The sequence below is a fragment of the Pezoporus occidentalis genome, unplaced genomic scaffold, assembly GCF_034315485.1.
Source record: "Pezoporus occidentalis ecotype Australia unplaced genomic scaffold, CSIRO_AGI_Poc_V1 ctg216, whole genome shotgun sequence".
NCBI classification, from domain to species: Eukaryota; Metazoa; Chordata; class Aves; order Psittaciformes; family Psittacidae; genus Pezoporus; species Pezoporus occidentalis.
In genome coordinates, this window is record NW_026914029.1 from 1,260,292 (window position 1) to 1,272,402 (window position 12,111).

The 12,111-nt window shown below is 51.9% G+C and overlaps 1 long non-coding RNA gene across 1 annotated transcript in view; it reads left to right on the plus strand.

The window, feature by feature from the left end:
* The window catches only part of LOC134164331 (uncharacterized), a 62,387-nt gene that overhangs the window by 47,736 nt on the left and 2,540 nt on the right, over nucleotides 1-12,111 (plus strand). The window contains exons 5-7 of the long non-coding RNA XR_009965104.1: nucleotides 2,911-3,053; nucleotides 5,382-5,598; nucleotides 7,186-7,365. This is a non-coding gene — a long non-coding RNA (uncharacterized LOC134164331). The remainder of the gene's footprint in view (nucleotides 1-2,910; nucleotides 3,054-5,381; nucleotides 5,599-7,185; nucleotides 7,366-12,111) is intronic.

The window sequence follows — 12,111 nt, forward strand, 5'->3', positions numbered from 1 at the left end:
TCCCAGGTCATCACTTCCACATGGGATCTTGCTGCCTGTGTGCCATGGCCTTGAGTTTGCTCTTAGTGGTGTGGGATAGATGGATGCTGCCCCAGAGCTGCAGCATCCCTTGGGCAGGAGAAGGGAGGGAGCTCTAAAAGTAGGTTTGTGGGTGCCTTAAAGAGCTGAAAAAGGGCTTTAGTGAGTGTAATGAGTATAAGCTGAGGCACTCAGCACTGCCATAACCACACAGGCACCTCCTATCCATCCTTCCCACCGCTGTTTCCCCAAACCCATCTGGCACCTCACTGCGTCGTGGGCTTCCTGCATGATGAAAAAGCCCCTTCATCTCTCCAAATCATTTTGGGCCTTTCCCCAGGCAGAAATGACCCTTTTTCCACCTCTTCCCCTTGCACCCCTGCCTGTAAAAGCCAACTTGTGCTCCAGCTTCAAACCCTTTGGCATAAGGTTGGTGTTTCTGCCAGGCAGCTTCCCCCAGCTCTTCTGATCTCAAGCAAATAAATAAGGCAAGAAGTTCACAAGGAAAAGGCAAGTGATGCTGTCCTGTTGGAAAGCTGGCATTCCCCACCAGATAAGGATCAGAGCGGCCATCTGGTGCACGCAGTTCTAATCTCATCGTGTTACTTCATTGCATTGGGTTGCATTGATTTTAGCCCCTCCACTTCCCAAAGCCAATGCAGGCTCTATGTGGGCTCATCGTGCTCTAAGCTCTTCCCTTTCCAGCCTAAAGGAGGTTTTTAATGTGGGAGACCAGGTTGCATATCTAAATGTATGTCCTTAAAATCAAGCTTCCAAGAACAATGGTGGAAGCAGCCCAAAAATGTGCTAAGAAGGATGAATACGTTAGGACTGGAGTCCAAGCAAAATATCAGAAGGGTGAATCAGAAAGAAGGAAAGGAAGGAGGGAAAAGAAATGGAAACGTATGGAGTTCTTACAAAGCTGGCTTTGCTTTTAATGGCAATGGCAGCTTTTCAGGTTGAGCTTTGAGTGCCGGAGAAATGCGTCAACTGCTCCTGCCCCAGCCATAGACTGGGGGGATGCAAAAGCGCTGTTGCGGTGACACGTTCATGCTGGTTTCAATCCAGCCCCATTTAGAGTCAGCCTGAGAGTGGTTTGGGTTGCAAGAGGCTTTAAAGCTCACCCAGTCGCTGGGATGAGCAGGGGATGGAGCCTGGCAATGCTGCAGGTGGAGCTGGGCTGCTTCACACATCTTCCTTGGGCAGGACAATGGGAGATGCACCCGCGGGTGCTGCATGGTGAAGCTGTTGGTTGAGCAGGTCAGGAGCCCAGCAGGAAGAGTATGGGGGTGATGCTAAATGTGCTAAGGAGCATTTTCTGGAGCAGGGATAGCCCTGTGTCCTTTGGAAGTGCCATGTGAGCATCACACTGCTGTTAGCCTGGTGCCTTATAACTGGTTATAGCATATATCTATGGTTATCTATATATAGCATATTTAACTGGTTATAGCATATATCTGTGGTTATATATATAGTATATATAACTACTTATAGCATATATCTATGGTTATCTATATATAGCATATATCTGATTATATATATGGTATATATATATATAGCATATATATAGCATATATAACTGGTTATAGCATATATCTATGGTTATATATATGCAGTATATATAACTAGTTATAGCATATATCTATGGTTATCTATATATAGCATATATAACTAGTTATAGCATATATCTATGGTTATCTATATACAGCATATATAACTGGTTATATGGTGTCTGCTCTCTTGGGCATCACCATATGCTTTCTGGTAAGTCCCCTAATCCAGTTGAGTGCTTTGGGCAGGCTAAACCTAAGCTGTCTTCTCCTTATCATTCATTCTCCTTCCTTTTAGCGTTGTTTGACCTGTCCCATCACTTCTCTTGCAGCTTCCCCACGTTACAGGAGGCTCCAGCTGAAAGAGGGCTGGTTGCAGAGGGCAGCTGATATAGCCAGGAAACACTCTAGTCATGAACCCTTGTGTTTCAGTGCATGACAAGGGGAGAGAACTGTGTTCTCCAGGCTGGTGTGGTGGCGACAGGCAGAGAGGGAGGAGAAAGGGGGAGATGAACCCCAAATCTGGCCTTCCTCCTGGTGCCTGCAACACTGGTCAGGGTGAAAGACAGGCTGTGTCTCATTAATCTTCTATAAGCAGAGGGCGATGCAGTGGAACAGAGCAGTGGCACTGGATGAATGGCCTGCCCTTGGAAAACAAACACTTCAGGCTCTGCCTCAGCGTTTATTAACGCTGAATTCCTTTGCTATGCCCAAGTTGTGCTGCCCAAATCCAACCCAGGAGCTTGGGATGCGGGTGGGAAACACCAATGTGCGATGAGCGCATTGGAGCAGCCACAGCATTCGTCTGGCCTGGGAGTTGCCATGCTTCAGCTCCAAGCTGAAGGGTTTCTCCTGCTCTGAGGGGGTTCTCTCCCCATCACAGCAATGGGGTTGGAATGAGATGGCCTTCAAGGGCCATTCCAACCCAAAGCATTCATGGTTCTCGGCAGCAGGCGGGGAATGCAGCAGCGTGGTTGGGTTTGCAGATGGGGATGCTTCTCCTCACCTTGGTCCCAGTGAGCCAGGGAGGTGGCACTTGCTCTGTCTCCATCCATCTTCATGCACCACGGGATTCCCACAAGCAGCACTTGTTTTCTCTTCAAATCTCTTCTGCCTGGTGGGGTTTTCATTCCCTTCCTTTGCAGAACCCCTCCAGGTGCTGTCTGGAGTCCACACGCACCCAAACACGCCTCTAATTCTGATTTAGAGCGATGGTTATAATCTATAATAATATATAGATGTGGCTTTAATCATGGCAGGGTTTCACATAGGATACCTGTCCTGTGTAATACAATGTCTAGCTGTATAAAGAATTGCAAGTTTGGGGCATTTTGTCCTACAGGTTCATTCACTTCTACTGCTCAGGAAGGCAAAACCACAAGAAGATGGTTGAAGTCAGGCATCCAACATCCCACTTCCCCCCAGGATCCCGGTTGGTGTTTGCTGGCCAAGGCCCTGCACCAGGAGAAGGGTTTGCTGAGAGAGGTGAGTAGCTTCTGCTCCAGCCATGGACCTGCTACTTGCCTGGTTTTAACATTGCTCAGTGCATCTTGTTCTACCTTTGCCGTGCTCAGGGTGTAAGAGCAGCAAGACAACGTGTAGAGAGCTTTGTCAGTGCTTACACCTGCAGTATCAGAGCAACAACCCATCCCTTTATCATCTGGAGACAGGCTTTGGACAAGGGATGTAGGGACAGGACAAGGGGGAACGGCTTTAACCTGACAGAGGAGATTGAGATGAGCTCTCAGTTCTTCCCTGTGAGGGTGGCAAGGTGCTGGGATTCCATGGAACCAGGCTGGGATTCCGTGATCTCCGTGTGCAGCATTTCCATCTGCAGAGCAGGAGCTCAGCAGAAGGACACAAAGAGCACACATCCATAGGCAGAGCAGTGCGTGTGCCCCCTCCCGTGTATCTGCCATCAGGAATAGCAAATTCCATAAGCAGTGACGTTTGGGGCTTTACCTTCCTGGTGGTGAGAAGAAAACAAGCACCCCCCAGCTATGCTGGGTTGGAAAATACATGACATAACCTACACTGGCTCTTCATGTGCTTCCTGCCATGCCAGCTTGGTTCCCATCCAGCTGAGCAGCCAGTCCTGAGGATGGGAGAGGTTGAGAAGGGGGGAATTTCCACTAAACTCGATTATGTTAGCTGGAAAAATAAACTCTTGCTGCAGCTCGAAGCAGATTCCTGCCTGGTGCCTCCCCTGCTTCACGTGAGATGCTGCCATGCAGCCAGAGGACGCATGCTGCTCCGCTTGTGTCATGTATCCCTTGGTCCTCAATAGCCAAAGCTTCACAGGGAAGGGGCAGCAGCCCTTTGCCTTTTGGAATGCCAGCATCCTGGTGGGAAGCCATCACTCCTGGGTACAGCAGCCCTGTCTGACCCCCCCTTTTGTCTATGGGTCTCCAAACTAATGCTTTTTGTTCCCGAAACCACACTGCCCCACTACTCCCTGTCCCTTTGCTTGAGGAGGAGCTGTCGGAGTAGGACAAGGGGCTATTCTTCGTGGAGAACAGTGGGGGATCTCATAAGGGGGTGCCTGGCCCTCAGCCATCACCCACCACTGCCCTTCACACCTAGGTCACGTCTGGGTGCTGGCATTTATCAGGACTGGGGCTGGTTTGGGTACCAGGAGTGGATTGTGCACAGAGGGAGGATGGAGAGATGGGGTCAGCGCTCGGGGATGGCCTCTGGGTGTGCAGAAGGGTCCTGAGCTCAGCACTTGAGCACAACTGATGCCATAGGCAGAGGTTTTAGCTTGTTTTCCTAATACACGTGCAGGTTTCTGGGGGGAGACGATGGCTTCTTGCTACGAGTGCAGATGAAGCATCCCCACTGGACCGAAGGGCAGCACTGCAAGCCCAGAGGCAGGCAGGGCAGCAAGAGTTAAGGGCTATAGTTCCTTTGCCATGTCCCCCTCACACTCCAAGGTGGCTGGGAGCCCCACAGCCCCATGTGCTGGTGCTTGGAGCAGTGCTGTTTGCTTTGGAAGGAGGGAGGCTTTGTCTGCGGAGCCGCCGGCCAGTTTTCCACAGCCCACCTTAGGAACTCTCCCCAGCACAGGCAAATATCCTCCTTTCCAGGTGCTAATTCCATGCCTGACCTCCCAGCAGAGGCAGATGTCAGTGTGTGTGTGGGATATTTGCAGGGATGGAGAGACCTGCCACCCTCATCCCTCCTCATGATCCCATCCCGCGCGGCTCGCTCGTCTCTTCCTTTCTGCGTGGTATTTCCCCTCGTTGCTTCATGTATCTTCTGCAAGGTGATGAGTCCAAGAAATCGTGGAATCATGGAATTGGAAGGGACCTTAAAGCTCATCCAGTTCCAAACCCTGCCATGGGCAGGGACACTTTCCATTAGACCAGGTTGCTCCAAAGCTCTGCAGTGGTCATGGCACAGAGTGTGATGGGTACCAGGAGCCTGGGGAGGATGCAGGAGGATGCAGGAAGAGAGTGAGGATGCTCAAGAGCTTCAGTGGACAATGCAGAAAGGGGATAAAACTCAGGGTTTTGACTAAGGCCAGTCAAGGTTGGTAGTTCCATCCACACAGAACTTTTCCTATGTGGAATGCTGTCTTTACTGTGTATTTTGAGTGGCTAAAATCCCAGAAGGAGCAAGGTCTAGGGGAAAGGGAGCTGAGGGAAGCAGTACCGTAGCTCCAGGCTGGGGGGGGTTAATGGCTTAGGGCTATAAAGGACTGCCTTTGGGCTAGTGCTGTGTCCCTGTCTGTGGGTCAGGGCTGGGGGCAGTGTGCAGGGGATGGGCAGCTTTAACAAACCTTTGGTTTAGGTTTTCCTTCTTTCCCGTTAGGAAAAGCTCATCTGGGATGGTTTTCACACCACAGGCAAGCCAAGCAGAAAGTTCCTCGAGGGTGGCCGACTTTCCATAGCTGCTTTCCAGGGGGATTTCTTCCCCATTCCTCTCAGCAGCTGTATTCACAGTATTCCCACAGCCAGGAGCAACGGCCTAGATCGCTGCAGCCATCTGGAAAGGAGCTGTAGGGAATCACAGCCCTGATGTACCAAAGGTGAGTTCTCCCTATCCCAACACAGAGCCTCATCCATGCTTTGTCCTTAGTTGGTCCCCACTTCTCCATCTCTGGGTATCCTGAAATCATGTTCCTTCTGCAGTTTGATTCCCTCTTGGATGTCTCTGAGGTTCTCAGTGAGTCTCAGAGCTGGAAACGTTTCCTTCTTCAGCACTGAAGGTGCTAAGGACATGATTGAGTCGCAGCATGAATTGAACAGCACTGCAATAGGGATGTCTCTGTGTGGGGTTGTCAGAACGCAGCAAGAAGTTGGTGTTACCCCAAACCCATGTATTGGGGGCTGTTAGGGCTGTTTCCTCTACTGTGGGGTTCTGAAGGCACTCAGAGTGGGTGCAGAGCTTTAGGAGCAATCTGCCTATGCCTTTGGGTTGGGAAGGGTATGGGGGTGTCTGTTAAAGCACAGCCCTGAGATGATGCCCATTGTGGTCTGGAATGCTCCTGGGAAGCATGTAAAGGGAGGAAGACAGCCATGTGCAAGAAAGCAGCTCCCAGGACATGGGGATGCTCATCTGGGACCTTGCTCCTCAGTGCCTGTGTGCTGTGCTATTCCTGTTCATGCTGGTACCCGGGGTCAGGAGAAGCCGTGTCCCTCTCCAGTGCTGCCAGAAGCCTTGCTGAGGATACAGAGGCATTTCAGAACATCACCAGGCTCACTGGAAGCTCCAGGTTCACTTTCTCACGGGAAGAGCAGACTTGGCCCCTCCAATAGACCCAGGCTTCCAAATTCCCCCCTGCCTGTGTCTGTTTGTGCATGTGCAGCTCCCTGACATCCCGAGCCCCCGCTGTCCATCCCCGTGGCCTCGGGTGACTCCGTGAGCACTCCTAAGGTGAGTTATGAGGAGGGGGCTGGTTCCACCAGCAGCCCAGTGAACCCAGCATCCCCCCCCCCTCCCCCAGAGCCATCTGACAGCTCAAGTGGAAATAGATACAGTCCCCATGCAGGCCTTGTGTTGTTGTTGGCACAGGGACCCAGAGGCCTCCAGGTTGAGAGCATAAGCGGAGGAAAATTGTTCTCATCTGAATAAACATGATGAGCTCTTTGCCAGCAGCTCCAGTGCCCCAGCAGAGGAGCCACAGCTGGGCCATTCCCTCCCTTTGGGGTAACTGGTTCGACAGGCAGCCTTGTTTCTCCTTGGGGATGGTGTGTTGCTTGTCCTTGCTCCAGCCTGGAGCTGATGCAGACACCCGTGAGCATCGTCCTGCTCTTGATACAGGGCAGGTTTCTGCAGTCGTGGTTCCCCAAAAGATGGGAAAGCAGGAGCTCAAAGCAGGATGAGGTGGTCCATTCTATGATATCTTCATAGGTATCATAGACTGCATGCATGTCAGGTTAAACAGTGCCTAGGTTGTTGGATGGTGGCTGTTTTAGTGGGGAACCTTCCCTAGAAAGCCCCACCTGGCTACGACTCCAACCAGCCCTAAACCCTGCTTAAGAGTCTCGTATAGCTTCAGTCTGTTCCTGCTTGCCATAAAGCCAACCCCTGCTTGCTTTATGCTTCCTACCACCCACCAGGCCTTTTCTCCCACTGAACTTCATAGCTTTAAGCTCATTCTTGTGTCTTGCAGGAGATGGTAGCGATTTCTAAAGCATCTGACAAAGCCCCATTCCAAACCCTCCCTGAAGTGGGAGCCTTGAGCACCCGGGGGGTGAAGGACACATTTCATGTTCTAACATCTTCTCCTGCACCATTCTGGGTCCCTTCTGGCACCACAAAGGGCAGGAAAGGCCACAAAGCTCCTTAAATTGTGAGTAGTTTTCCCTCTTTTAAACTGCATCAGTGCGTGGAAACGGCATCTGCGTTCCCCTTTTACTGCTCGCTATTTGGGGATGAAGGAAACAGGGGAGGTGGGGGCACTCATTCCTGACCTTGGGAAAAGCAGGGGGCTTATAAAAGCTCTTAAGTGCTGCAGGAATTATGAGGCAATTAAAGAAATCAGGCCAGAGCTGGGGCCGTGTCAATGAAACTGAGAGGAACTGATGTCAGCTCCACGCAGGATGCACGCATTGATGCTTCTGCCTTCTCCTCCCAGCACTGAGCCCATGGGCTTGGTGATGCTGAGGCCTCGTGCTTCCCACTGGCATACACTTGGAAATGCAGGAGTGATTTTAGGGCTTGGGGGGGGGCTCTTTTTGGTTGTGCCTTTGGGGTTCCATTTCCCATTGTCTCTCAGATGTGGGTCATTCCCAGAGTGTGGCCTCGTGTCCTCAGATGAGGTTGTGGCTCGGGATTGTCACGCTGGGCTTTGAATGTTCCTCTTAGGTGTAAGTGATTTCTCGTGCACTCCACTCGAGCTGAAGTGCTGGTGACATGGAAAGAACCCTCTCCTCTGCTTCCTCTTCACCAAATCCCAGAGATCTATTGCTGGGCTCTTAGGAACGGGGAGAGCATTTGCCAACGTCCTCTGCCCAGCTTTAAAACAAGGGGAAGGGGGGGGGAAGAAAGTGTGGGGTTCAGTCTGTGTTTGCTAAGCAGCTTTACTTAAGCTTTAGTCATTTATTTGCTTACCTACAAGTGCTGGCTGGATCAGAGCGATGCAGATGGGTTTCTTTAGGGTAGATGAGGACTTAGAATAAACCCCTGATGTCGCAAGAGGTGCAGCACGAGCTCCTTTGGGTTTGGGCTCGGTTTGGCAGCTCCCTCCTTATGTTTCTCCCTTCCTCCAGGGAGAAGGAAGTGGAAGCACTTCACATGAAGTGAAGGGACACAGACTGAGGAGGGTGATGGGGATCACTTGGGAATGAAAGGGGTGGGTGGGCTGGCAGCAAGCTGGGAGCCGCCTCACGCTGTTGCTCTTAGGGGCTGTCTCACTGGCACCTACTAATGCGATAAAACCCATGCTGAGATGCTGGCTGGGATGGAGGGTGGGCAGAGTGCAGACCCCCAGCCCCAACCCCTCCATCCAGCCCCAAATGGGACCATAGACTCTTCCCTTAGGTGTAGAGCTGCTCTTTGCGTGGGGTCTGGCATCTCTTAAGCTCTGGTAGCCCTGGTTAGCAGCCCCTGGTGCTGCAGGGACCAAGCAGGCACCAGTCCCTTGCCCCAGGCCATCCTTGCCTTTTGCAGCTTGGTTTTTATGGGCACCGAGAGCAGCTCATTAGCTCCCCTGCTTGCTCAGGTTATATTTGCTGGCTTTCCCTCCCTATAAACCAGGAATGCACAAACAGAGGCTCGTGCTAAGGGAGCAGGTTATGGGGCTGGAGGGGAATGACCCCAGCAGCGAGGCTGTGCCGCCTCTCAGCTCAGCACAGGGTCCCCAGGGGCTTCCTATGGGGTCCCAGCAAGCAGAGGGTCAAGCTGGGGAGCTGAGGGCCCATCCATGTGTCCCTGCAGGCTGTTGGGTTTGATACAAACCTCAGGAGCCCTTTAGCAGTAGGATTTGCTCCAAGCCTTTTTCAGAGGTGGGGAAATCGTGGCACAATCGGAGCCAGGATGGCTTCAGGAATGGGGAAGAGAGAGGAGTTTGTCCTATGCCCTTCATGTCATAGAACCCCAGACTGGTTTGGGTCGGAAGGGACCTGCTCTAAGGTCTCTCCCCTTAAGGAGCCTTCTCTTTCCAGGCTGAACCAGCCCAGCTCTCTCAGCTGAGGCTCAGCCTGTCCCTGAGCCTTTCCCACATGTTCATGCTCTGTGTGTCGGTGACAGCCCCAGAGCACAGCATTCGGCTCTTATCTCCTCTCCCTGTCTGGTTCCCCCGGTGCCAGCTCCAGATCAAACACAAGGAAGCCCCAAGGGCCTGGGCTATCACTGCTGGGAAGCAGACAGCAAACTGCATCTGCTAAAGTTCACAGCTTGAATGGCAGCAGCTCTGGCAGCGAGGGAAGATGTTGCTTCCTCTCCCCCTCTTCCATATAGGTATCAAATACCCAGTAAGGACACACATGGTGGGTACTGAATGCCCAGTAAGGACACACATGGTGGGTACTGGATGCCAGCAGCTCTTCTCCTAGGCTTTGGCCCTGGTGGGAATGAAACCCCTGCCTTTAACAGCCCCTTCAGCACATTGCCATCCCCACATAACTGTTCTTGTATCCATATAACCTGCTTTACAGCACAACAGCTTTTGGGCTGTCAGCAGGGAAAGGAAGGTCCTAGATCATAGGAGGCCAGCCTGGTTTGGGTCTCACCCAGTTCCAACCCCCTGTCGTGGGCAGGGACACCTTCCACTAGACCAGGTTGCTCCAAGCCCCATCCAACCTGGCCTTGATGCTTTTGTCCTCGGATTTTGGTGATGATTAATAACACCTTTAGTGTTTTCTGTATGAAAGATGTGGGATGTAACAGCTTCCTGGTGGGAAAAAAGAGAGTTTATTCCAAATCTAAAGGCTTTGCATATGCAACACCTTGTTTCTGATACCTTTTCACTTGGTTTCCAGCACTTTGTCTTGCTCTTGTAAAAAACCTGCCAGTGTGAAGTACCTTTTTAGCTCATTTGCCTTGGTTTCGGTGAGATTTTGATGTATTTAGCATAGAGCTGCCTGCTTTTAATGAATGATTGGGTACTAGAAGGAAGTATTTCTGCCTGGGTAAGAGGGGATGCTGCCCAAAAGAGGCACTGCAGCTACTCGTAGCGAAACAGAGGATGCTGGAACATCCCAGAGACGTGCCACATCCCCCTTGTCACCCCAGTCCTGCGCATGGAAGATGGGGGTACCCAGCGAGGATGCAGGAGCATCGCTCCTGCCTATGTACTCATTGTAGCTGCTGGTCTCTACCTTGTGATGAATCCCTGATGATTTCTCAGCCTGAGCCACGGAGTCACTTGCGTTAGATTAGAACCTGGAACTTGTACAGGCTGGCTGTGGGGTTTGTGGCTTCCTTTCCCTCTCTCTGTCTCCAGAGCCCATGGTTCGTAATAAATCACCTCCAGCCTGAGCTGAGGTTTGCTGCTTTAAGCTGAAGCAGCTTAGTTTTGTGCTGATAAGCCAGGCTTTGAATCCTTCCCAAGATCACGGGTTGGGGCCGGTAATATCACGAAGGAGAGGCTGTTAATCATGATATATCACATGCCGATGGGAGCGTGAGCAGCACATTCCCCTTAGATCAGCAGTTACAGCACTTGGATCTGCTGGAGCCAGTGGGAGGGAAGAACCCGGGCTCCCACCAGATATAAATTAGGGGTTTTATCAGACCCAACTTAACAGTAAATAATGTGAGGGAGAAATGGACCCCAATGGCAGGAGAATGTTGTGGTAAGCACCTATTTCTTACAGCAGTGCCAACAACTTCTTAAGGCCTTGATCTTGGTTCCCTCTTGCGCTGTCTCCCATCCAAAGAGACCCAAATCCACTCAAGGGGGGACCAAGGCACGGAGAGAACCTGCTGCAACCTCTTGTTTCCCTTATTCTTCTTTGCCAGCACCCTGTCAGCACATACATTCCTTATCCTTTAGCTCCAGGCAAACATGGGGCATGTTCAGATCCATCATGATCCTTCTCTCCCAACATCACTGTTGACTTTGGCCAACTGCTTCCATGGCTGTGCTGCCGTGGCTGTGTCTGCTGAGCCCTCCTCCTCGGGGCTCCTATCACATCCCATGGAGACAGAGCTCTCAAGCTGCATTCCCATAGGATTAACCCTGCAAAGACCAATTTAGCACACAGCATAGTCACCCTTATGGAGAGGCACCAAGCTCTCTGAGGGGTTTGCACCCAGCAGGTTTGACTGGTCTGAGGTGGGAGGTGGAGGAGGCCTCCTTGAGGCATGTCCTGTGCTGACAGCCTATGGAAAGGTTGGATTAGTCAGGATTACAAGTATCCTGATGCCAGCAGCCGGGCAGGAGCCATGAGACGTGTGCATGGGGTTATGGTTCCCAGCCCTGCTCTCCCTCTGCTAATGCCTGGTACCATGCCCACCCCATCTGCCTTTGGGCTGGCTGTGACCCCCCCAGCCTCACTCATCCTCCCATCTTAAGCAAAAAACCCCATCCCTTCATCCGCTCGGTGCGGACGGTGATGGAGCATCTTTTATCCCGCTTGGTCCAGCAGGATTCCTGCTCCTTTGTGATGGGAATGGGAGCATCTCAGTGCCCCTCAGCTCCCTGTGTCACACGGATCAGATGGTTTGTTGCCTTGGAACATGTTCGCTGCTCGCCCAGCTGGGGGCTGGAGATGAGCCAGGGTCCAGCCGTGCCTCTGCGGGAAGGCAAGATGGGAAGATGAAGGGAAGCTCTGGGCTTTGCTGCCTTCATGGGAATCTGTCTCGCTTTCCCTTTCCTTATTTCCCTTTTGGGGGGCTATTTTAAACCATAAGGACACTGGTTTTGTTCTACAGTTCAGAAAGGTCAGCGGCTGTGAGCTAACGGCATCCATCCCATCCGTGCTGCCTTCTTACCAGCACCACCAGCACGTGCAGCACCGACACCTTCCCCTTCTTCTTCAGTACAGCATTTTGGCTGGCAAAGGCTGGGACCACCTCGGAGTTGGGTTGTGCTCCTCCCCAATTCATCCTGTCAGCAGCATCCCTCTGTGCTCGGTGGGATTTGCAGGGCTGA